We start from the raw sequence: 26,115 nt of genomic DNA on the forward strand, positions 1-26,115 counted from the left end.
TGCTATTAGTTTGTCCCATCAGTTCACCATAGACCCTATAATAAAATTCCACAGAAATTTCTTACTAGACTCAACTCTATGGTTAGTTTGGAAATTGTACAAGGTCTCTCCATGGAAATGGTTGGAATTATAAACAAACATACTTTTACCCAGTTTGGTGGTAGCAGAAGAGATGCTTCACTTTTGCCAATTTATACTGTCTCTTCCCTCCTTGTTATGTTTTAATCACAAAAAGTTGCACTCAAATCTCCCCCATTTGAACGATGATGTAGCCAAAAGTTCTTTCCAGGATGCTGTGGCATTAAGACATTTCCCCACTTTTCCTGACTGTATACATATGCATACTGAATTGCAGGCATAGGCTATTTCGTTCCCACTTACTGAAAAACTAGGGGACTTTCACTACTCTTCTTGCTCCAAATTCTCTGCTTTACATCTCTAACTGCTTTTCAGACATCTTGAATTGGATGTCCAATAAACATCTTAAATTCAATATGTCCAAAACAGAATTCATTGTCTTTCCCACTAAATCCTTCTCCCTCCCCAACCTTCTTTGTCACTCTAGAAGGCAACATTATCCTCCCAATCCCTCATGCTGGCAACCTTGAAGTTATTTTGGATTCTCCACTATCTTGCCCCCCTCCCCAATCTCCCCATATTCAAACTGTTGCCATGACTTCTTGATTTTTACTTTTGTAATAGTTCTAAAATTTATCCCTTTCTCCATTCTGACATTGCCACCTCATCACCTTATGCCTTGATTATTGCCATAACCTATTGGTGGAGACTTTCCACAAGTCTCTCCCCACGCCAATTCATTCTTCATTCAATCACTAAAATGATTCTTCTAAAACATAGGGCTGATCATATCATTCCAATGGCTTCTGATTACTTCTAAGAATAAGTAGAAAATGTTCTGCTTGGTATTCAAAGTCCTTTATAACATAATTCTCTTTTTCCCTTTCCGGTCTTCTTACACTGTCATCTCCAACATGTAGTCTTTGATCTAGAGACACCTGTTTCCTGGCTGTTCCACAACAAAATGCTCCATCACTTGTTCTGTACATTTTCCCTGGCTTCCCCATGTGCCTGAAACGCTCTCCCTTCTCCACTCTGACAACTGACTTCCCAAGCATCCTTTAAGAAACAGCTGAAATCCTTCCTTCTATGGAAGCCTTCTCTAATTCTTCTTAATTTCAGTGCTTTTCTTTTCTTTTTTTTCTTTTCTATTTATACTATTAAATTAGACTTACCTGGGAGATTATTAGCCATAGAACGTCAGGATTCTTTCATAGTTTGTTTTGTCAACCAAGTATATAAGTTGCTTAATATGTTTTCTCATGTTTGTTTGGCCCATTAGATTGTAAATCCATTGAGGGCAGGCTCTGTCTTTTAACTCTTTTTGTATCCTCAGAATTAAACACAGTGCCTGGCAAACTGAAGGTACATAGTAGATATTTATTGAATTGAATTGTCATATTGACCATAATTAGAACTGGTACTATCTCCAGGAAGTATCAGGATCAAGAAATGCTGCTAGAATCCACCAAATAAAGCAGAGCTTTCTACTCTTATTCTTTTCTACATCACCTTGAAATTTCTAAATATGCCCACCTTAGATGCTGTCACTCTGACTCCAGTTTTCTTCTCTGTAAATGAAGTTATTGGGCTAGATGACTTCTAAGATCCTTTTGAAGCCTACCTGTATATACAATGACCAACCTGATAATCTCAAACAGAAAATATTAGGTTACAGATCATGATCTTTTCCAAAAATATGGTGGAATTAAGCTTTAGAGGTTGAAGAAAACTGGATTTTGTTTTGGTGTGGAGGAACCTATAATTATAATATCAAAGAGTAAGATAGTCAAAGAGATTAGATTAGAAATTAGAAAATAATTCCTTTTTAAGCTAAATCACAGCTGTAGGCCTAGAAAAAGACCTCAGAAGAAATTTAGTCTAATTCCCTCATTTTAAGGAAGCATCCCAAGGGAAGTTAGATAACTTGCCAGAGGTCTTTCAGACCTCTGACTTCTCAGAGAAGTTTTGGAGGCACACTTTTCAACCCACATCCTCTGACTCTGGGATTTTTTCCATTCTGCTCTTTCCTCATTAAGGGATTAATTTAAGATCTTGGAGGAAGGACAGACATTGGGTTAAGCATTTTACTAACAGCATTTTGTTAGATCTGTATAACAAATTCGACAAGGTAGATGCTATTATTATTCCATTTTATGGTTGAAGAGACTGTGATTAAATAATTGCTTAGGATCATACATTCATAATATGTCTGAGGTCACATTAGATCTCATTTCTCATATCTAAGCTAAGCATTCTATTCACAGCACCACATAAGCTGCCTCTGAGAGCACCAAAAAAGTTAACACTTGAAGTCAATCATGACAGCTTATAGTAGAAGAACATGAAGAATAAATTGGGAGGGGAATGTTTGCCATGCCAAAATAAAACTAGACCTTCCAAGGTCTTGTATTTAAAAAAATTAAATAAAAAAATTCCAATAAACATTTTTAGATTGAGGAATTCAGGATTATTTAATTTTAGCATGATAAACTTTTCTCCTGTGAAAGGAACCACAAAGGGTCAGCAAACACAGGTGAAAAGTGCTTTGTTTTGGTGGGAATAATGGCAACTAAAATTTATCCTTCATTTATTGGATTGGTTCTAAAGATAAAATGTTTTTAGTCCTTTTGTAGAGAATAGAAAAGGGCTCTTATGGAGGGCAGTTCTTATGTCCTAGAGCTATTTCTAATAATAAAGCTGGGGGGGACCCAGTCATAGTAGATTTTGGAGGTTGACTTACTCTGGTCTTAGATCTGCTGACAGATTCCTCCATCCAGAACACCTCTACTTCCTTAAATATTACTGCTGGATTCTTTTCCCCTTTGGGACTCTAAGATAAATATATGTTTTCAGGTCCATTTACAGTGTGGCTTTTAGTTATTATTTAACCCTGTTCCTCTGATGTCCTGGGAACACATCCTCTTGCCTCATGTGTTATTTCTATTTCTGGTTATAGACCTGACAGAGAATTCTATTGTCGGAATATATCCTCTTTCACATAATCATAAAATTACAGAGTGGGATGGGCCCTAAGAATTCATCCAATTTAACATACACCCAATGCATAAATCCTATCTATTATGTTCCCTGACAATTGGTCATTTACCTTCTATTTGAAGATTTCCAGGGATGGCAGATTGGCTAGCCTACCTCCCCAAATCAGCCACTCTTGTTTCTGCTAGCTCCAATAGCTATGCAGTTTTTCATTATGTTAAACTGAAATATGCTTCCTCTTAATTTCCATCCTTCTCCTCTTAGGAAAGATTATGGACTTGTCTATAAAAAATGATGATCAAGCTGATTTTAAAAGGCCTGGAAAGATTTTCATGAATTGTTGCTGAGCAAAACAAGCAGAACCAGGACTACATTATATACAGTAACGGCAAGAATGTGCAATGATGAACTATGAAAGACTTAGTTCCTCTCAGTTGAGTGATACAAACTAATCCCAATAGACTTTGGACAGAAAATGCCATATGCATCCAGAAAAAGAACTAAGGATACTTAATGTAAATCAGCTATGTTCACTTCTTTTTTTGTTGTTTTGTTTTTTAATTTCTCCCGTGGTTTTTCTCTTTTGTTCTAATTTTTCTCTCTCCATATAATTAATAAAGTAATGTGTATTAAAATAAATAAAGTTACTAGAAAAAAGATTATGGACTTAAATATATATATGTCACAGTTTTAGATGTGGCCATTTTAGTAGTTTACTTTGTTGGACTATGGATATTTGTTACAATGATTGCTGTTTTGTTCACTCATAAATCCTGAATTGATGTGGGGTTGAGGGTGGGTAAGGAAGGAATTGAATATAGAAGAGAAAGAACAATTGAAATTGAAAAAAATCATTAAAAATTCTTCATGTGATACTCACCCATCAATTTTTACAAGTGAGTCCAACCATAGAACATTAATCTCTGATGACCTGGCACTTGATTTTTCAAAGGTCTAAATATAAAGCAATTTTTTGGGGAGTTTGCATTCCCCACACTAGTTTTCCTCTTCTTGGGGTGCATTTTGTGTCTACCATCTGCACAAAACTGGTTCCCATTTAGAAGGAAGCAAAGGGAAAACAATTGGCAGGTTAAATTGATCTCCTCTCATATACTGTCCTGTTCTCTAGTTAGAATGATTTTTTATTCTTCATTCTCAGACAGGACTAATGATATCAGGAGAGTGATGTCTTGACTTGTAAGTAAATTAGATTTAAGTAAGACAGAGTGTGCAAAGTCATCAGCTCCATTCTCTCCTCCAGAGTCAGAGAGGATTCAGAGGCAAGACATTGGTCAGGATGACTGGTGATGGCCTCAAATATAGTGAGAGACCTAAACTGAGGTCTTTTTGAGGTTTTAATTTGTCTGAGGCAGCATCCCTTCAGTAATTAAAGGCAATGTAAGAAGTGAGATAAGACTATTTTGCCTTTACAGAAGAATCAGTTAGGAAGGAAGTTTCTAGCCAGAACAGAAATAATTGCCATTTATACTCACTCTTGGCCATAAAAACCCATAAAAAGAAGTGAGCCATGGGCTGCAACCTATTATTGGCCAATTTGGGAGAACCAGAGTGATTTGGGTTTAAAGGTATAGTCAAGTCACTCCCCTTTCTTTTAAAGCCTGGAAAAATATGGGATCTACTTTAGATCCTTTCTTTAACATGGCCATTAAACAGTTTTTCTGGGCTTGGGATAATCAATTCTCCTTGTACCCTCATGTTTTTAATTCTTTAAAAAAATTATAGCGAAGATATTGACAGATACATTTATTCTTGGTCCTTTATAGACATCACAACCATCATCTCACGATTCCCTCTTCTTCTTACTTCCTTTGTATTGTATGATTCATATTTATATTTTTTTCTCTGTCTCTTCTGGAATTTTGCATTTGACAGACCAGTCTTTCATCTCATGTCCTTTATGAACTCAAAATGTAAACCTCACAACTGACTCTTTTTCTCAACTAATTCTGTTTCTTTGTAACAGTGTGTCCAATGAGATCTCTGTCAATACTATGGAAGAAATCTCAGCTACTTCACACTTTGGCCCGCTCTTTCTTCACTGCCACCAAAGTTTTCAGTATTTTCAGAAGGGGAAGCAATATATTTTGAAGACAGTTCTTTAATTTTTTAAAAATTAAAGCTTTTTATTTTCAAAACATACGCATGAATAATTTTTCAACATTAATCCCTGAAAAACTTTGTGTTCCAGTTTCTCTCCCCTTTTTCCAATTTCTCTCCCCTTTTCCCACTCCCTCTCCTAGATGGCAAGTAATTCAGTATAAGTTAAACATGGTAGAAACATATGTTAAATCCAATATATGCATACATATTTATACAATTATTTTGCTGTACAAGAAAAATAAAGTTAACTAGGAAAAAAATGAGAGAGAAAATAAAATGCAAGCAAACAACAACAAAAAGAGTGAAAATGCTATGTTGTGAACCACACTCAGTTCCCATAGTCTTCTCTCTGGGTGATCTATGGAATGTTAGAAGGAAGAGAATTTCTATTACTTTCCAACAGTAAAGGACAAAATTAAGTGCCACCAAGTTTACAAAGTTCATATAATACATACATACATACATACATACATATATATATATATATGCATATTTATTTCCTTTTTGAAATGAGAGGCCATTGATCAGGCTGATCAAACCTATGATTTTAGAGTTAGTGATATTTTTTCAGAAAACTCTATGAAATATTTGCCAAGCCACATTATTTAATCAGGAAAAACATATGAAGTAAAAGAAATGAAATCAGGTAGCGTAAGGGAATTCACTTAGAATAAATTATTATTTTTAGGTCAGTACCTTCCGTGGTTCCCAAACTATGCATTGCTGCTTCCCATTGAAGCACTAGAGAACTCAATGAGATGCCGCAGGTTATTTTAAGTTTTAGATAAAACCAACAACCCTAGATATCTGTTAGATACTACTTGAACTACTAACTCAAAGTAGTTTACAGTTTCAACTGTATATGACACCATATTCCCTTTGATGACCATGTTATCCTCGAATGTTTGAGACTGTTTTGGGGGAATATATTTGTATTTTCTACTATCCCAGTAATTTCTCAAACTTTCTTATGACATATCTTTGTGAAGGTGGGTTTTCAATGGCTGTAGTAATTAAAAGCAAATGCTTCATGGAAATCAATGTAGAAAAAGAAATTAAGGAGGTGATTTCAATATGATTTCAAAGTTTAAAAAATTATACAGTACTTAATAGATTATTACATTCCACAATTAATAATTGTGGCTATTTAAGAATGAAATAAAAATATTTTTCTTTCAATTTATATGGTTCCTCCCCCCAATAGCTATGAAATTGTTTGGACTTAAATATTAATTAAACTGTTTACAAATAGAGTTGGGGATTTCTAGGTTTGAGAACCTCTGTCCTTAGTGGAAATAAAAATTTAAATTTTTTTGGGATATATTAATGTTTAAATATTGTCTTGTGATACTACTATTCTTACAATGCCACATGCTTCTAAACATATTGGAATATTCTTTTTTATAATATTCTATGCTTATGAAAGGTGGTGAGGTATGGTAGAAAAAGCAGTGAACTAGGAATCAGAAGACCTAAGTGTTGAGTTCTAGCTCTGGCTTTTTACTTACTAGCTGAGTAAACCTGAGCAAGAGACATCACTTTTTCTGTCTTGATTTCTTCATCTATAAAGTGGGGATAACATTACTAACATTATCAATCTCATAGGATTATTGTAAAGAAAGCACATCATATTTATAGAATGTTAATAAAATTGTCTAGTTTCTATCATGGGGTATGATTGCTACTCTTTACTTGGATTTGATTTGCCTAGTAATAATTGATCCATGGAGGAATTAGTACTCAAAAAATGGAAACTTTTTTACTCTGGATAGATTTTAAAATTACACAGAATCTAAAATTCATAAGAATGATTATAATTACACATGTAAAACACTTAGAGAAACACAAGTAGACTGTTCTTGGAAGTAATGCAGAATGGGAAAAGTAACTCCAAAAGAACAATACAAAAGATGGATGCAAGATGAACACAACAATAAAAGGGGGGGAATTCTTTTACGTCAGAGAAAATAGATTATTGTGGTAATTATTAAAGTTAGAGGATAAAATCTTTCTGGAGATCTCCCTAGTATGAAAACTTATCTAATTTGAACTCCTCTGTAATTTATAGTTCTAGAGAGTTTTAGAATTTGGATAGTTTTAAGTGACTTACACATATGTATCACAGGCAGTTCTTGAATCCAGGGTCACTATTTAATTTGCTAAACTACACTGCCTTTCTTGCCTTCAAAAGAATATAAGCTCCTTGAGGGTAGACAGTATTTCATTTTTGTCTTTTATCACCAATACTTACTTTAAAATGAATATTGATTTATATTACTACACACACTCTGAAAGTGTAAAGTGATATATATTAATCAGTTTCAGTGTTAGTTTTTTAAAAATTTGTTAAATCAATTTCAAGGAATGTGTTTTTGGAGAATTACTTAAGTATTTACTGTGAAGTCTGCTGTGTCAAAGCAAAATGAATCATTAATTAAAAAGAAAGAGGTCATAGGGTTGAAGTCTAAAGAAATACTCAGAAAAATTATGTTTAGTTACCAGATTAATATTCTATAAGACATTGACAATTACTCACAAAACTAACAAACTTTTTTCAAAATTTGCTGGGAAAAATAACTTTTTTAAAAAAGAACAAATCTAAATAAGAGAACACAATCCACTTGGCTTGATTTCAAGGACAAGCTTTTAAATGTTTGTTCAGATAGAATCAGAATTCTCTTTGAGAGAAATCATCCAAAAGGATTTCTTAAGGAAAGGAAAAAAATTAGGGATTTTTCTCTTTTACTCTCTCTGTATCTTTTTTTTTTTTTTTAAAGTGTTATTGATGCTCTTTTCCTTTTCCTTTTCCTTTTTTTTTTTTTTTTTTTTTTTTTTTTTTTTTAAATATCACTGGTACTTCCTCCCTGGTCCTGCCTTTTCCTTTTACAAATAAAAAGGAAAACATAGATAACTTTGTGAATCATCCATTCACTTTCAAATGATCTAAAGTCAAACAAAATTAAAAGTAAATTTACAGAATCAGTCATTAACTTTTATTTTCTCTCTCACTTCCCCAGATCAACTGTTACTTGATTCTTTTCTCATACATATCATTTTGTGTTATGGTTATTTATATTTATTTATCATTATTTTTGTTATGGTTATTTATGTACCTACCATACTTTTTTGCTAAATTATGACCTCTAAAGGGCAACTCTAAATGTCTGATTATTATTATTTTTTAAAATTTCTTGCTTAGTACATAAAACAGTGCTCTGTAAGTATGTAGGAGTTGCTTAACAAATGCCTGTTGCAGGAATTTTTGAAGTTGAAGAATCACAGCATTTAAATATTGGAATTTAGCCATTATGAATCCTATGATGTCCAATAAAGGTTGAGTTCTTAATGAATCACTGACCATATGGTTTACATTCTCCCAGGTCTTCGAGTGCAATTTTCTTTATGATAAAGCCACCTCTTTTTTTATTTCCTTGACAAATGCTTACTTGGTCACTGTTTCTCTGCCCACTCCTCCTCCCTCCCTCTGCCTCTGTCCCCGGGATTATTGGAAGAACTTCCAATTATAAGAGAGCCCTTACCATTTTGGATAATTTATTTTGAAGAATTTAGAAAAATGTCTTTCTCCAGTTATCCAAATAGCTGTCATGTACAGAAAGATTTGGACTTAATCACTATAGCACTGGGGACCAGAACAGAATCAGATTTTTTATTCATTATATAAAAAGTCATTTTAGTGATACACATGATATTATAATGGTATAAAAAGGATGCATTTGACATGCAAACAATTCTTATGGAGAGGTGATTTTTTTGTAGTTTTTGTTATCTTTATTTGTCTTGTAATATTTCTCCCTTTACACATTTATTACTGAATCTAAACAAAAATGCTGAAGCCATGGCTTAAAGAAAAAATGCTTTATTTTACTAAAATTAATTCTTTTTTTTTTTTAAAGAAAAGAGGAAACATTTTTGCAGAGAGGAATTATCCCTTATCTATAATAGCATAAGCATATGTTGTCTTTGGACTAGATAAACATCTGTAGAGTAATTGGGATTTGTGTTACATAAGTTAGCTCAGCTACCATTATCTAATTGGCAATCAAGGAAAGCTCTGGTTTAATGACGTCCATTTTCTCTACAATCACAAAGGTGCATTTGTATACACAAATGCACACACACACACACACACACACACACACACACTCACACACACACACACACACTCCATAAAAGATTCACTGTTTCAATCTAAACAACTTCATAAACATTTTTTATGAGCTGGTCATAACTCTTAGTTCCTTTTCTGTTGTAGAGGTAGGCAGTGGAGGTATCCTTGATCTCCTGAGGGATAACCTCTTCTTGTCATATAATTTAGAAGATTTTAGTCTGCCTTTACATTGAGTAGTGAACCTTCTGCCTTGTCAATCTCTTTGGGAATGGAATCAGCACTGGGCTCTTTGTCACACAAAAGGAGCCTAATGGCATTCTAAACTTCTTCAGTGAGAAATTCAGCTAGAGAGGGTTTGACTTCAACCTGAAGTATATGTTCAATGGCTTTAGCATTGATTGATGATTATTTATTGAGAATACTATGGAAGTTTCAATACCATCTCTTCAGAATAATGTCTTTATCACTGATCAATGTGGCTCTATCAGCACTGAGTAGTTGAGATGCATTTTGGCCCATAAATAGCCATTAGGGCATCAAGAAGCATTTGGGTTGTTGCTATCAGTGTAAAATTGAATTTTATCTTCATTCTTACTGAACTAAGAACCCTGAATTTCTCTAAGCTTTGCTTGTACTTTACATTTTTAATATAACATTTTATTTTCCTCAATGATATGCTAAAACAGTTTTTGACATGCGTTCCAAATTCTATCCCTCTTTCCTTCCCTCATTCTTCCCTTAGATGCTAAGCAATCTGATATAGGTTACATATTTGCAATCATATAAAACATTTCCATATTACTCATTTTATATATGAAGATGAACAAAATGAAAGAAAGGAAAGATGGAAGGAAGAAAAAAAGAAGAAGGAAGGGCAAATAGTATGTTTCAGTTTGTATTTAGATAATAACAGTTCTTTCTCTGGAGGCAGATATCTCCTTTTAGTATTTTGGTATATTCAGTGGCCTAGAGTCACATACATAAGTAAATTAATAGACTTCCATGCCTACACTCCAAATGATCATAGAAAAAATAATAAAAGAAGAACACAATAATTCATAAGGAAGAGAAGTCTGGAAGTTTGAGGGCAAATAGCCCTTTTATACTTTAATAGGTCCCACAGGTCTCATCAAATTACAATTCAGCATAATAATGGGTGTTCTTAATGATCTTGGGTCATTAAAAAGTTTGACTTCCTTTCTTAAAAAATGCAGGAAGGTATACAATCCATTTGAGCACAATTTTCTCAAAAATGGCTAACTTTATTTTTTAAAGACACATCTTCAGCATTTTCAGTTGACACTCAAAGCAAAGGAATAAATTTTAGCTATGGCAAAAACACTTATGGAAAAAACCACTTCTTTCATAATAAAACAGAATGCATAACCATCTTTAGTATGATCTCTTTCCCTAAAACCTGGGAATGACAATTGAACTTATATACTAGTTTTTTTCCAACATTATTGAAATTCTCTTCCAATAGGAAAGTTATGTTTGGATGTGAATGTAGAAAGAGTCATGGCTCTATTTTTATTTTCTGGTTCCTATATGCTTTCTTATTTGGACAAGAATTAAATCAGGAATGTGAATATTATCTAATAGGGGACAGGGATATTTCAATCTTTTCCCCTAAAACTTGCTAAATTCAAGAACTAGTAATATAGCTATTGTCTCTGAAAGAAGGAGATAGTTAATCATTCTCACAATTACCCTGTTGACCATAATGCAAGATCTTCTCTTGGTAAACTAGAAAATAATGAAACTTGTGAAAGTTCTCTGATTTACCCACCAAACCAGCTTTATGACATCCATTTATTTTCTTTAAATTTCTAAAAGTTGTCCTAACATAAATTAATTAGGGAAAAAAGAAGGTAGATGCAAAAGAAGTAAGTAGGTGAAAAATCAGTAAATAAATATTACCTTTCCTTTTTCTTATTCCTTGGTGATTCAGATCAGGCAGACTGATCTGACTATAGAATGTAGTAAAGAAAAAATGGTGAGATATCTTCTCTGGCAACTTGCTATGAGTTGTCAAGCCAAAAAGTTGTTTTTAATAGATGAGTTGAAAAAAATCCCCAAAACTGTTCTGTTGTATGTCTGTGAATATGCTAGTTTGGCTCTTTTTTGAATTCTGTTTATACATAGGTCTGCTCAGTTAACTAACATAGTATCTGAAAATTATTGTGCTCAGAAAAAATAATCAAACACTTTGCCTAAGGTCAAAAGTTACTTAGCGTGATTAAGAACCCCTGATCATTTTTTTAAAAATAAAATTATAATGGATTTTCTGTAGAAAGCTAAGGGGGAGATTTCATCACTTCAATTTCTTAATTTACTAGTGTTCCAATTGTCTTATCTACAAAACAAAGCAACTAATGCTCACCATGTGCCTACTGTGCTTATCAAAATAAAAATTGCAAAGGATTATGCTCTCAGTGATGTGAAACATTGATTCTAAGAGCAGAAAATGAATAGAGCCTAATCCAGTCCTTTGGACTCTGACATCCCTGGTGAGAAGTATAGATGTTGTGTACAACACACAGAGCTGGCATCTCTGCAGGGGAAGGAGTCAGTGAAATAATTGGATCCCCAGAGGTTTTGTTCCGAGTAGGAAAGGGTTGGGAGTTGGAGTCCTTCATCTGGGTGCCTCAGCAACAAGTGTAGCAACCACCATTCTGTAGGGATCAAGTGATGGTAAAAGGAGAATGTTTCTCCCAGGGACTAAGTGGCTCTGTTACATTGCCACCTGGTCAAAGGCATCAGAGGCAAACCTCCAAACTGTAAACATTGGAGATCACTATCACTCACACATGAGGGTCCCTAAGACAAAGTTAGCTTTGGCCAAACTAAAGGGCAAACTTTTTACTTCTAATCCTCTTTGAATTTTAATTTCCAGCAGAAGGGTACTTTTCTAAGAAAACAGGACCAATTTATGACAAAAGCAAATTGCTTTTTAAAATTTTCAGAAGCTCTCAGTATTCTGCTTTTGTTTTTAGTCTAGACCTGGAATTTGTGTGTGTGTGTGTGTGTGTGTGTGTGTGTACCTCTCTGAAACTTCCCCAAAACAATGTAGATCTGCAACTTCTCTTTTTATAATTTTGGGGAACTCCCCAGGGATTTTGGGAGATTAAGTGACTTTTCTCTGGATAGGACTTAAATCCCAGTCTTCCTGACATAAAGACCAGCTCTCTAAGTTACTATATAATGCCACTTTTGACTATATCTTCCCAATTGTTTTACAGCATAGGATTTTGATAGGGCAAATTTGCAAAACATAGATCTGTATCTAGTTTTTGAGGTGAGAAAGACCTTGTTTGGACACATTCTTCTTCTCTTTGGTAACTCTAGTTCTTTTTCACATTTTTGACTATATAAGGATCTTCACTGTATACAGATGCCCACAGAATCAATAAGCGATTCCATAGAAGTCCAAATACTTCATTGTCTCTTCACTCACCTTTCATTCCTCTGGTAGAATGTAGATATCTTGAGAATATACATTATCTCACTTTTGTGTTTGAATATCCAGTGCTTACCACAGTGCCCAGAATAAAACAGATACTTTAAGAATTTGTTTACTGACTGATCAGTTCCCTTAAATCTTGACATTCTTCTCATTCTGGAGGCTGTCAGTTGTTTCTGTGTTGCAGGGATATTTCAATTCAATTCAATAATCATTAATCCCCTAAAGTGTTTGGAGGATTATAGTGAAGATATAAGGCTTACATAAGACAAGTTCCCTGCCCTCATGGAAGTTAAAATCTGGTATTAGAACCAAACACAAATAGCTATCATACACTGTATTACTCATTCATCCAAAAATATTTATTAAGCACCTGCTGTGTGTCAAACACTGCTGGATATCACTGATACAAAGACAAAATCAAAAAGTATAGGGTTTCAAGGAAATCATATGCTGCTAAAGGAGAGATTTTTAACTTGGGGGCTGTTGACTTATTTCAAAAAATATTTTGATAACTGTATTTCAATATAATTGGTTTTCCTTGTAATCTTATATATTTTATTTCACATATTTGAAAACATTATTTTGAGAAAAATTCCACAGGCTTTGCCAGACAGCCAAAGGAATTCATGACATAGAAAAATATTAACTCCTGTAGGATAAAGAAACTGCCCATGCATGGTCAATTGTGTGTGTGTATGTGGTGTGTGTGTATGTGTGTGTGTGTGTGTGTGTGTGTGTGTGTGTGTGTGTGTGTGTGTGTAAAACATAGAGGAATGTAGGGAAGGATGCTTATAAGTAAAAGATTAGGAAAGACCTTGTATAGGAAGGGACAATCAAATCAGGCCTTGAAGAAAGCTATAGATTTTAAAGTGTGAAAGTAAAAAGAAATAGATTTCAAGGATTGAACATAGAAAAATAAGCATAGAAATGGGAAATGGATTGTTGTATAGAAGGAGCAACAAGTAGGCAAGTTTGGGTCAAATGAGATATTGTGAGGGAAAAATAATGGGAAATCATGCTGGAAAAGATAGAATCATTTTGTGAAAGGCTATAAATGGCAATTAGAGGAGTGTGTATATTATCTTAAAGGCATGGAGAACTACCAGAGATTATCAAGTAGGAGAGTGATTCTCCATGTAGGGGGATCAGTTGAGAAGGAGAAAAACTTTAGTCAGGGAGACCAGTTAAAAGACTATTGAAATAATCAGGTGAGAAGTGAGAGTATTTGAGGGAGGCTGGTGGCTGAGAAAGGAGATAGATTGGAGAGATGTTCTGAAGCAGAATTGACAAGACTTGGAAACAAATTGGATGTGGAGCAGAAATTAAAAAGCATAGAAGATAAGTATGCTAGAGAGTTGCAAAAGAACTATAGTTTGAGGAGTAAAAAAATATTCCCAGCAGTGGGAGGCCTCATGGAAAAAGTAGTGTTTGAAGTGACTTTTTAAAGTATGAATCACAGTTCAGCAGGTAAGGAAGGGGTAGGAGGACATTCTCAGCAGAGAAAACAGCAGGAGAAAAATAGAGGGAGGAAAGCATCAAGCAACTGAAAGATAGTTTTGAAGAATGGTATTAGCAGTAACCATTGAACTATATGAAGATCCTGAAAACGTTTAAAATAAGTACTGTTTATAAGGTATCTTTCCTCTTTCAAAGGAGTTCTCTTGTGGAAATATAGCCACATCTTGTCATGGAAAAAATATAATAAAATATATGATAAAATGTAACTGTGCTTTCTTAAGAATAAAGTTTATACCACTGTGTTTTATAGATCCCAGAGTTGATGAGGAAGGTTAGAAATGGGAGTGGAGAGTGACAGAATCTCTTGAGGGGATTTAATTTCAATTCTTCACTTCTTAATGGGAGCTTCTGATTATGTAATTCTCTTCCTTGGATTCCTTCCTAAACTTCTTTCCAATTTTGCCTTCTTATATCTCCTTTGTCTTTGTTTTTGCCTTTCCTTTCCTATTTTTCCTCTAGTGAGAGGGAGAATGGACCAAGCCTGGTTTAAGCAGGGGAAACAATAGAGAAAAAATAATTTCTGATATAATACTAGCTTATACTTATATAACACCTTAAGATTTACCTAACTTGATTTCCATATTGCCTCCTATGTGACTAATATCTTTAATGCTGAGAGACAGAATATATATATATATATATATATATATATATATGTATGTGTGTGTGTGTGTGTGTGTGTGTGTGTGTGTGTGTGTGTGTGTGTGTTTTGGTTCTAATAGCACAATAGGAATAAGTATAGACAACCTGTGATTTCATTGGTATAGTGAACTTTCTGATGAAGGAATTACTAAGGCAGATCTGTGCCTTCTCTGCAACTTAAGTTTTAGAGAGCTGCCTAGGATACTAAGAGATGAAATACTTTGTTCAGGGTTATCTATGACCCAAATTGAGCCAAGGATAATGCTAGAACCCAGTTTTCCTTAGCTGTTATTCTAGTTCTAAATTCACTAATCCATATGACTTCTCAAATGTCTAATAGCAGTCATAGATGGCGTCTTTTAAGGCCATTTCTAGAAAATTTTTTTGAGATGAGCATAAGCCCTAAAGAAAGTACCTTAATTTACTTTGTTAGGTAGGTTTTATATATAACTATATAAATGTTACATGTAAATATAACATTTATATAAATAAATGTATATAAACTATACATTTAGAGATATAGATATTGAAACTCAAAGTGTCTTATTCACAGTCACAGGGCTAATAAACATCAGAAAGGTGACACAAATCCATGTCACCTTAATTTATGCCCAATTTTCATTTTATTATGTCATACTGTCTCCTCTCTTCCCTTAAACACCATTCTTAATTATATTTTTGTATCTGAACATATTGTGTGAGCTAAAATCAGAAAAATCCTGCTTTGACCCTGCTATAGAGACCACATACCATATAGGCAGTTAATTGGTTTCTGTGACTGTCAAGTTAACATAACCATTCATTAATTCAGTCTTAGAATAAGGAAATTAAATAAATTGGAGATATCTTTTCTCCTTAAATTGGATTAAAACATTTTAAGAAATTAATAGAAACCTGGTCTAGGGAGATATTAAGCTAGACACTAATGGTATTATCATCTTTGCCTATGTGCCACCATCCACATGGCATTATATCTTTAAAATTGAGGTGAATACAATTTTCTTCCATGTGATGAATAACCTTGGTGTCTAAGGCAGGATGCCTTACATGCGTCACTCCTCACCACATTATGACAGTTTTATCAACACCACTGACTCTTGAAAAATCTTCCCTTTATTGTTATACTCTCATTCAGAGCATGCTGCCTTCCAGACCATTGCAGCTATCCTAATGGACAGAGAGAGTGGCTTAAATATACCCTGCTAGATTCAATGGACTAGAATCATAAGAATGATTCCCTCCCCAACCCCCATACTTATTTATTCCATTTCTTTATTCCTTAGGTACCATTCTCTTTCCATATTTCTTCAGAATTTGAAGTAAAATAAGAACGTCTATGCTGTAAGAAAGTATTCATGATGGAAGCAAGGATACAAATCAATTTTTATGTTACCTTTTGTTAGCAGAGAAGGCAGCTATTGATTTACTCCCAGATTTTCAAGCTATTAGGTGCAAAGTGCAACACAAACATTAGCTTGCCGAAATAGATTCCAGGCTGTTCACCTAGAAAATCAATAACTTTTAGTTTCAGGAATTGATATGATCATTGTTAGCCTACAGAGGATCAATGGGCATGACTGAAGTAAATGTTTCAAGGCTATTTCATGAGTATGGCTATTTAGGTGCCCAGACTTGAAACTAGAAAAAGCGCTCCATTTTTTTTTTTTTTACATTGCAGCTTTATGTTTTCCTCTGAGAAATAGAACAGTATTCATATTGAATAGATTTCAAGGTATCATGGAAAGAACCCTGCATTTAGACTTTGAAGACCAGGATTTGAATCATAAAACTCTCCTACTTAATTCAGCTGTCACAGTATTATTTTAGTTATGATAGCCATTACATATGGTATTCCCCTGCTTTTGCTTTCTTTGCCACTTGGAATAGATGTGAAGCATGCTATATTTAATTTCATATGACCCAAGGTAGTATCTGGGCTCTGCTATTACCTGTGCCACTTTGGTTGAGTCACTTCACCTCAGAGGACTTCAGTTTTTTCATTTATAAAATGGAGGAGGAGTTGGATTAGATTATCTCTGAGAACCCTTCCATTTTAAAATCAATGATCTTGGAATTTCAGTAGAAAGCCTATGATTATCAAATGGTGACTAATCATTTGATAAATGGTGAGTGATCATTCTCACCTTTCTCCTATGTCATCCCTTTTCCCATTTTTGTGGTTGTGTTATTTTGGTTGACTGACTCATCTCAAGCCCTTTCTGAAATTTTCTTGGCAAAGATACTGGGCAAAAGATAGGCCCTCTATGGCCTATCTGACAGATGAGAAAACTGAGGCAAACATGGTGAAGTGATTTGTCTAGAATCACACAACTAGTAAATATCTGAGTTACATTTGAACTCAGGTTGATGAATCTTCCTGATTGAAAGCCCAGGGCTCAATCCACTATACCACCTAGCTACTCATTTTTTTTTCCCATTTAAATTCACTTAAACAGACATTGATTGTGTGTCTGCATGAGTTAAGAACAGTGAAGGGCTCTTCCTGATTTTAATACAAAGCAGAAAGTTAGTAGAAAATATTTCTATCATATTTAAAAAGGAGACAGTATAATTTTATTTAAATAATATAAAGGCTGATGAAATATTTAGTCCACCTGGGTACCTTGATCTTTCCTTAACAATCTCACTCCCACCTCCTGCCCATCAGTCTTGTCTGATACTGACAGAATTTCACTCAAGATGGTCAACAGATTATATACTAAATATGTGTCTCTTTTCCAAGGATATGGTTACAGTTATTAAAACTAATTGGAAAAGTACGTGGGAATATGCTTTTATCATGTTTTGGCATTAAAAATGATCTTAAATCCATGCAGGTATAATTGAAAGAATGTTAGAAATACTTTCCCACTTATCTGCCCTAGTGCCTTAAATTGCACCATTAAAGTACATTCGTTCTTGGAATTTTTGGAAGAAGTAAAAAAAAAAAAAGTTATGTGATAGCTTTACTATATATTAAAAAGGACTAGCAAGTTATGCAAATAGACTTGCAGTTTCATGTGAAATCATCTTTATGTTCTATTCTACGTTATAGAAATGTTTGCTCTGTTTCTTAAATTCACAATAAAATAAAAAATTAAAAATAATTCTCATGATTTAAAACATCTAATTACACTTTTCTAAAATGTATATAGACCCATCTATTCAAGAAGTAAGTGTTGCTAGGACTCTCCCTCCTAAAACCACTTTGTAATAATTTTTTTGGATTCATTTTTTGTTTTCCTATTCAGAGAGTTCTCAAAAGTCTTAAAGCTTAAAACTGAAAAAAAGGCTTTTGGGACAACCTATATTACTATGTTGTCTCCCTGTTAGAATGTAAACACCTTGAGGGCAAAGATGGTTTCATTGTAATTCTTGTCTCCCCATCACTTAGCATTGTGGTTGGCACATAATAAATATTTGTTAATTGATTATTCAATTAGCTTTAGTATGAATTGGTTTGTTAAGATTCTAGTTTTCTCCATGACTCCAGGTGAGAATAGGAACCTGAGAAAACTGAATTTTAATAGGAGCAACGGTGAGGGAGAAAGAGATATTTAATTTTGTATCTTCCCATAAAAGAAGGCCTATGTATGATCTCAGACTACATGAAAATTTATATAAGACATTGCAAACAATTGTATATGGTACTTCAAAAGAAAAATCCTAGTGTAAAGAACATATTTAGGACTCCTTATATGCTAGCATTTAAAAATGGCAACATATAAACATTACTTGGTGAATATATAATGTATATTAGGCATTCAGGTGGAAGCAGTGGATAGAATCAAGAAGTCTTGAGTTTGAATTCCAATTCAGACAATTACTACCTGGGTGACAATGGGCAAGTCACTTAATTGGACTCATTTTATTAAATTGTAAAATGGGGATGATAATAGCACCTGTCTCCCAGAGTATTTGTAAGGATCAAATGAAATATTATTTATAAAATTGTTACCTCAGGACTTGGTACATAGTAGTTTCTCAATAAATTCTTACTTCTTCCCTTTACTTCCCTCCCCTATGTATGACTAGCATCTTCAATATTTTCTTATCTATTTCTTTCTCCTTCTTATTAAGTACTACCAGCATAGCCTACCACTAAGCTCCATGATGGACAATTCTGGCTGTGACAACATAAAAGCTCCTTATAATATCTGGAAATACAAAAGGTAGGTTCAAACTATACAAGAGGGCACAATTCTAGGGAATTTTATTAAGCAAAAATAAAGAGCCTTTAATATGCAATTGTATTGGAATAGAGAACTTCTAGAAGAGGGAACTTCTTCTCTTAATGTTTGCTCCTTATAGAGATGAGTTGATCAAAAAGCCAGATATGGTGACTAATGTAGGGGTCCAAGGAAAGGCAAAACCCAGTCCACATAACATTCTAATGGGATAAGCAGATATCATGCACTTTAAAAAATTATCACTTTGACTGCTGAATGGATGGTAGATTGAAATAGTGAGATGCTCAAGGGATGAAGACCATTAATGAGTCCATTAGGGTAGTCCCAGTACAAAGACAGTGGCCATTATTTTGTTTGTAAGCCTATTGGAGAAACCTTGGGCTAGCTCTATCCATCTTACCAGAACATTTGTGAATCTTTTTTTTTTATTAATTTTATAATTATAAATTTTTTGACATTATATATGCATGAGTAATTTTTTAAATAACATTATCCCTTGTATTCATTTTTCCAAATTTTCCCCTCCCTTCCTCTACTCCCTCCCCTAGAAGACAGGTAATTCCATACATTTAGGTTACAGTATAACCTAGATACAATATATGTGTGTAAATCAAATTTTCTTGTTGCACGTTAAGTATTGGATTCCGGTAGATAGACAGTAGTGCTAATATTTTACATTCAATTCCCAGTGTTCCTTCTCTGAGTGTAGCTGTTTCTGTCCATCATTGATTAGCTGGAAGTGAGTTGGATCTTCTTACCACTTCCATCAGAATACATCTTCATACAGCATTGTTGTTAAAGTGTACAGAGATCTTCTGGTTCTGCTCATTTCACTCAGCATCAGTTCATGTAAGTCTCTCCAAGCCTCTTTGTATTCCTCCTGCTGGTCATTTCTTACAGAGCAATAATATTCCATAACATTCATATACCATAATTTACCCAACCATTCTCCAATTGATGGACATCCATTCATCTTCCAGTTTCTAGCCACTATGAAAAGAGCTGCTAGAAACATTTTGGCACATACAGGTCCCTTTCCCCTCTTTAGTATTTCTTTGGGATATAAGCCCAGTAATAGCACTGCTTGATCAAAGGGTATGCACAGTTTGATAACTTTTTGGGCATAGTTCCAAATTGCTCTCCAGAATGGCTGGATTCTTTCACAACTCCACCAACAATGCATCAGTGTCCCAGTTTTCCCACATCGCCTCCAACATTCATCATTATTTGTTCCTGTCATCTTAGCCAATCTGACAGGTGTGTAGTGGTATCTCGGAATTGTCTTAATTTGCATTTCTCTGATCAGTAGTGATTTGGAACACTCTTACATTTGTGAATCTCAAATTTTAATATCAATAAAAATGATTTGGTCATCAGACCAAGCCCAAGGTTCATTCCAGTTATAGGAATTATATGGAATCTTTGAAACATCTATTGGCATTTGTTATTTTTAAAATTTGTTTACTGTCAGGGGCAGCTAAATGGAACAGTGGATAGAGTGCTGACCTTGAAGTTAGGAGGATCTAAGTTTAAATCTGGCTTTAGAAACTTAGCACTTACTAGCTGTGTGATCCTAGGCAAGACATTTAACCCCCCCCCCTCTCTCTCTCTCTCATACACACACACACACACACACACACACACACACACACACACAATTAAAATACCTCCTACTCTTGGGTTCTTATATGAACTGATATAGAGTGAAGTAAACAACCAGAAAACTAGTATTTACAATGATGTAAATGGAAAGGACCAAAAAGTGAAACTAAATATCACATAATTATAATGACCAAGAAACTTTTGCTCTTAAGAACAACTGAGAAAATATATTTTCTCTATTCCATGTAGAGGTAGAAGGTTATGGGAATATAACACTGCATTCTATTAGACTCAGTTGAGCTGTTGGTTTAACTTGACTGAACTGTTCTCTCCCCATCCCCCTTTTCCCTAATTCATTTTCTTTTGTTATAAGGAATAACTTTATGGGGAAGGGAGGAAGAGGAGGAGGATATATATGGAAATGAAGAAGATATAAAAAGAAAAGATAAAAAAGGAAAAAAAATTAGGTTAACTCTATTCTATCTACTTAAATCTAACTTTCACAGTATGATATAATAATACCCTGAATCTACTGGTACAACAAATATATTCCAAAAACTAGGCAGAGAGAGATTGCAAGATAACCTATGGGGTTTTGGAGGCCTATTGTCTTGTTTCCTTTTAACTTACTTAATAACTTGCACTCTGCTGTGACTTTTTGCCAGTTAAAAGGAACATGAGCTTCAGAGTTCATCACAGAAATGAGATTGGCCACTTAGGATCAGCATTGAAGTCGAGATCTGACTGTGATGTTCAAAGAATCTTCAAATTCCCTCTGATTTTCTATCTGTCCTAAGTGGCCCAGAAAACCAAAGAGAGTGAGAAGGCAATGTAAATGAATGAAAAAGTATCTATTAAATATTTACTATGTGCAAAGCATTGTACTAAGTATTTGGGATACAAATAGAAAAACCAGGCAGGAGTTTCACATTCTAATTAGGAGACCACACACAGGGACCATTCACCTTCAATTAAATCAAGTAATATTTACTATGTGCTGACTGTGCTAAGTGCTGGGAATACAAATAAAAGAAAGATAGTTCCTGCCTTCAAGGAGCTTGCAATCTAGTGGAAGAAGGAATATGATACCGAAAAGGAAGCTGAACACAAAGGGGGAAAAAACAAAACTTATTTGTCATGGAGATAACTTGTTCTGTAAAAGTTGAAACAAAGCAAAATTATACATAAAAAGTGGAGGATAATCTGAGAAGTTGAGACACTGCCCCTCTTTAAAGAAAAGCTTAGAGAAGAGTTTAATCATAGGGGAGAGGAAACAGAGGGAAATGGGAAGAAAATAAGTATCCAAGACTGAGTCACATTGTAACTTCATAGTGATGAAATTTCAACCTTATCCAAGGAAGATCATCTTGTTCTATGGAGTTCAAACCAAGCAGAGGTACAGATAGAAAGTGTAGAGCAGAATCAGATAGAAAGGTCCCATGATTCTTAGGGTACAGTGGCAAAGCAGATGGAATGCCTCAATTTAACTGGTAAAAGTCATATAAATTTCTGACATTGAACTCTTTTACAATTATAAGGACTTAAATGGCAAAAATCTTCTTTTCTGGATTTTCCATGGCTGTGAACACAGCCTCCTCAAAAGCAATGGCCAGACCACACTTCCCACAGGGGTAACTTTTCTCCAGGTGATGGCCATGGGGGATAGAGGAGATTCAGTGCTATTTCTCAGTGTCTTAGATCCAGCATCCTGAGCTATCTCTCTCTGTATATGAAGAGAGGTAGTGGTGGTGATTTGACTTGTCTGGCACATGATGCTTCCTGTCTTCTCTTTTCTTGTCTCTTTGTTGCTTCACCTAGTCTAATTTGTCTGCCTTGGAGGTCAAAATTAATAGGTTTATTAAGGCCCTTCCCAACAGAAATTGCCTCCTTACTGTAGCTTTCTGAATTGGATGATATATAATTTGCCTGGTAAAATATCATTGGGTAATGAAAAAGCATCATGTTTACATCAACAGGGAATGAAATTTTTCATGTAAGTAAATTTTCCGAATGAATGAAGCTGACTTAAATAGCATTTTAAAAAAAGATAAAGATATTGATGAGAATTTGCTGAAGAATCATACTTTCTTTTTTTTTTTTTTTGAAATAGGAAAACTAAAGAGAATTTACCCTCTTCTTGATGGATCAAGCTCATTATGAAACTCAGTTGCTATACAATAACTATTATAATAGTGTTGTAGCAGGGTCTCCTAAGGTGTTTTTAAGAGTAGTCTGCTAAAGGTTGCTATGATTTACTGAGTTTTCAAGTCTGCCTTTTATGGTTTTTAATCCTTTTTCTCCTTAGCTGCTCAGATGATTGACCATCGGCTAACTTTTTCTTGTTGATGTGTCTGCATGTATGACCCTAGCTCACCTATTCAAACTCTTCTTAATTTGTTATTTCTAGTGACCTATGGGCTGGGTTTGTTATAATTCCATCTAAATAAGAGAGAAAAGAGTGACAGATTGACTAAATTAATTTTCTTTTGTTAAAGTGATATATTTTCTGGTGGTGGCTTTATCAACTTAAGATATATAGGACACAGGAAGAGAGAGATTATTGCTAAAAGCATAGGATTTGGAGTCAGATGGTGTAAATTTGAGTTCCATCAATTAGTTATGTGACTTTTTCTAGACTACTTGACCTTTCTAAGCTTCATTTGCAAAATGGGAGTAATATTTTCACTGCCTCTCTCATAAGGTTGTTTTGATGAAAGTGTTTTGTAAAACACTTTGTTGTTATTATTGTTCAGTTATGTCTGACTCTTTGTGATCCCGTTTGGGATTTTCTGGGCAAACATACTGGAGTGATTTGTCATTTCTTCTCCAGTTCACTTGACAGATGAGGAATGAAGGCAAACAAGTATTAAATGACTTACACAGTCACACAGCTATTAAGTGAGGCCAGATTTGAAATCAGGTCCTATACTCCAGTCACATGGCATCTAGCTGCCCCATTTTGTAACACTTTAAAAATAAGTTATTGAAATAATAAAATTAATTTATTAAAACATAAAAATGATTATTCTTATATTATTGAGGGAAGCACAAGTATAGTAGATAGATTATCATCCTTGAAGTTAGATGAGGTCAAATCCTAGGTCTAATGATTATTAGCTATATATAATTATGAACACATCATTTCAATTATATGTGCTTTGGTTTCTTCCTCTGTAAAATGGGATTCTGTGAGTAAAAGGGCTTTTAAAACATTCTAGAAGATGATATTTTGTTAGAAGGTTATATTTTTTCTTATTATTGAAATTTTTCTTTCTTTTTATACAACTTCATTTTTTAGGTCTATTTTCAGAGTCCAAGATATATTGCTAAGTATTGTGCCTTGCCCAAAGTGAATGGACAGGACTGAGACTGCAACAATTTTGGGATGAAGAGCTCATTTTCATTTATTTGAAGCCTTAGGGACAGTTTGTGTATGTGATTGGGGTGGGGGAACAGGGCTGTTGTCAACAAAAATGGTGATCAGAGCAGGAGGAGGTGCAGTCAGTAGTTTATGGAGGACCCTTATTAAGGAAATGCTGTACTTAAAATCCGTTTGGAGGCAAAACTTTAAGATCTCTCAGTAACTAGTTCTGATTAGAAAACTTGGGGAGTTTCAGTTTCTAGAACAACACTGTGAACAGTGATTATACAGCTATAATGTGAGACAGCTATAAATCTTCATTTACTTCAGGTACTTTAAGTATGATTAACTGTTCTCACTAATGAATCATCTTTCTGGAATTCATAGATGGTATAATTATATTTATTAGCCTTGCAGCTAAAAAATAACAATGTTAATAGCTGGTGTTTATATAATATTTTAAAATTTGTACAGTATTTTAAACACATTATTTGTATTATGAGATCAAATACAGCAGAAAGAGCACTGGAATTGAAGAAGTCTTGGGTTCGAATCCCTCCATTAATATTTAACTAGTGGCACTGTTCCTGAGTAAATCACTTACTTTTTTTGAACCTCAATGACTAAATCAGTGCTGTCAAACTAAACAGATCTCCGAGGGACAGTTGTTGACTTAGAAAACCAGCATTTATTTATATCATCTATATTGTATTTTTATTTATTTTGTTAATCATTTCCCAATTACATTTTAATCTGGCTCCCGCCCAGGGAATAACTCTCTTAACTTTCAGGTTTCAATTTTCAATCCTATGTACATCTGCAAGGACTATATAAATGTCAGCTTTTGTCATTACTATAATCCTCATAATAGCCTCATGAGTTAGCTCATAGAAGCATTATTATGACCACTAATTGAGGATCAGAGAAGTTAAATAACTTTAAAGAATTTGACAGAAGGCAGGAACTTCAATGACTATTTTGTTCAAATTTACTCAAAAAGTATACTTACTGTAACATATTTGATAGTCATCCAGCTTCTGAAGGTGAACCTGCTCTATTCTGAAGTTGGCCAATTTTACTTTTGGACAGCTTTAATTGTTAGAACATTTTTCCTTATAGCAAACCTAAATCTTCCTTTTTATAATTATTCCCTAGGGCAAAAAAAAGAACAAGTCTAATGTTTCTTCCCTGTGGCAGCTTTGAAAGTACTTGCCTATGATCACAGTTAGTAAGGCTTAGTAACAGGATTTGAACCCAGGTTCAAATACATTTATATATGTATATATAAATAATACATCTAGAGTAAAATGAGTTGCAGAAGGAAATAGCAAAAACCTCTCCCATATCTTTGGGAGTTGGACATGATTGAAATGATTGAATACCAGAAATGTTTACATTTACATATATGCAATATAAACATACACATATGGATACATGCATGTACATATTAATTTTAATGTGTGTATAGACATGTATCTATACCCATATATGCACACATATACATACATATGTACATTTTATTAAGGAAAAAATGGGCTAAGAAAATATTTGAGTTATTGACTATAGTTAATATTTTTATCCAAAGTAAAACATAATCAAATGAAATCAATATCAGAGAATAAAAGGTACAAACTTGATCTTAAAATATGTGAACTTTCATGTCTAGTATTCTTTGTTGATGAACATGGGAAAAAAAGGGTTTTAAGAAGAAATATATGCTTAGCTAACTGGAGGAGAGAAATCTTATAACCTTAAAAAAATAAAATCATTGTTACCATCAGGTCATATATCCTGAAAAAGTTTATAGCAGGTGTTAGACCTCACTTTCAGTACTTGGAAAGAACATTGTGGAAATATTATTCACTGAGTGATCTGGAATGAGTTGGTAGTTTTACTCCCCTTCCTTCAGTGACAAGAAACTCTGTCATACTTAGAATGTCAAGGTCTCAGCAAAGAGGCCAAGGATCACATTTGCATAAAGGCTAAATGGTCTCTTTGTCCCCAGGAGCAC

The 26,115-nt window shown here is 34.1% G+C and overlaps 1 protein-coding gene and 1 long non-coding RNA gene across 3 annotated transcripts in view; one reads left to right on the plus strand and one right to left on the minus strand.

The window, feature by feature from the left end:
* Positions 1-19,088, plus strand: part of LOC141565940 (uncharacterized) — a 72,753-nt gene extending 53,665 nt beyond the window's left edge. The window contains exon 6 of one of the 2 annotated variants that reach the window (XR_012489182.1): positions 19,032-19,088. This is a non-coding gene — a long non-coding RNA (uncharacterized LOC141565940). Of the gene's footprint in view, positions 1-3,339; positions 3,676-19,031 lie in introns of those variants that run through there. The other variant, XR_012489183.1, reaches the window with a different exon arrangement.
* The window catches only part of PDE7B (phosphodiesterase 7B), a 427,322-nt gene that overhangs the window by 213,979 nt on the left and 187,228 nt on the right, over positions 1-26,115 (minus strand). The window lies entirely within an intron of this gene.

This window comes from Sminthopsis crassicaudata, chromosome 4, assembly GCF_048593235.1.
Source record: "Sminthopsis crassicaudata isolate SCR6 chromosome 4, ASM4859323v1, whole genome shotgun sequence".
NCBI lineage: Eukaryota > Metazoa > Chordata > Mammalia > Dasyuromorphia > Dasyuridae > Sminthopsis > Sminthopsis crassicaudata.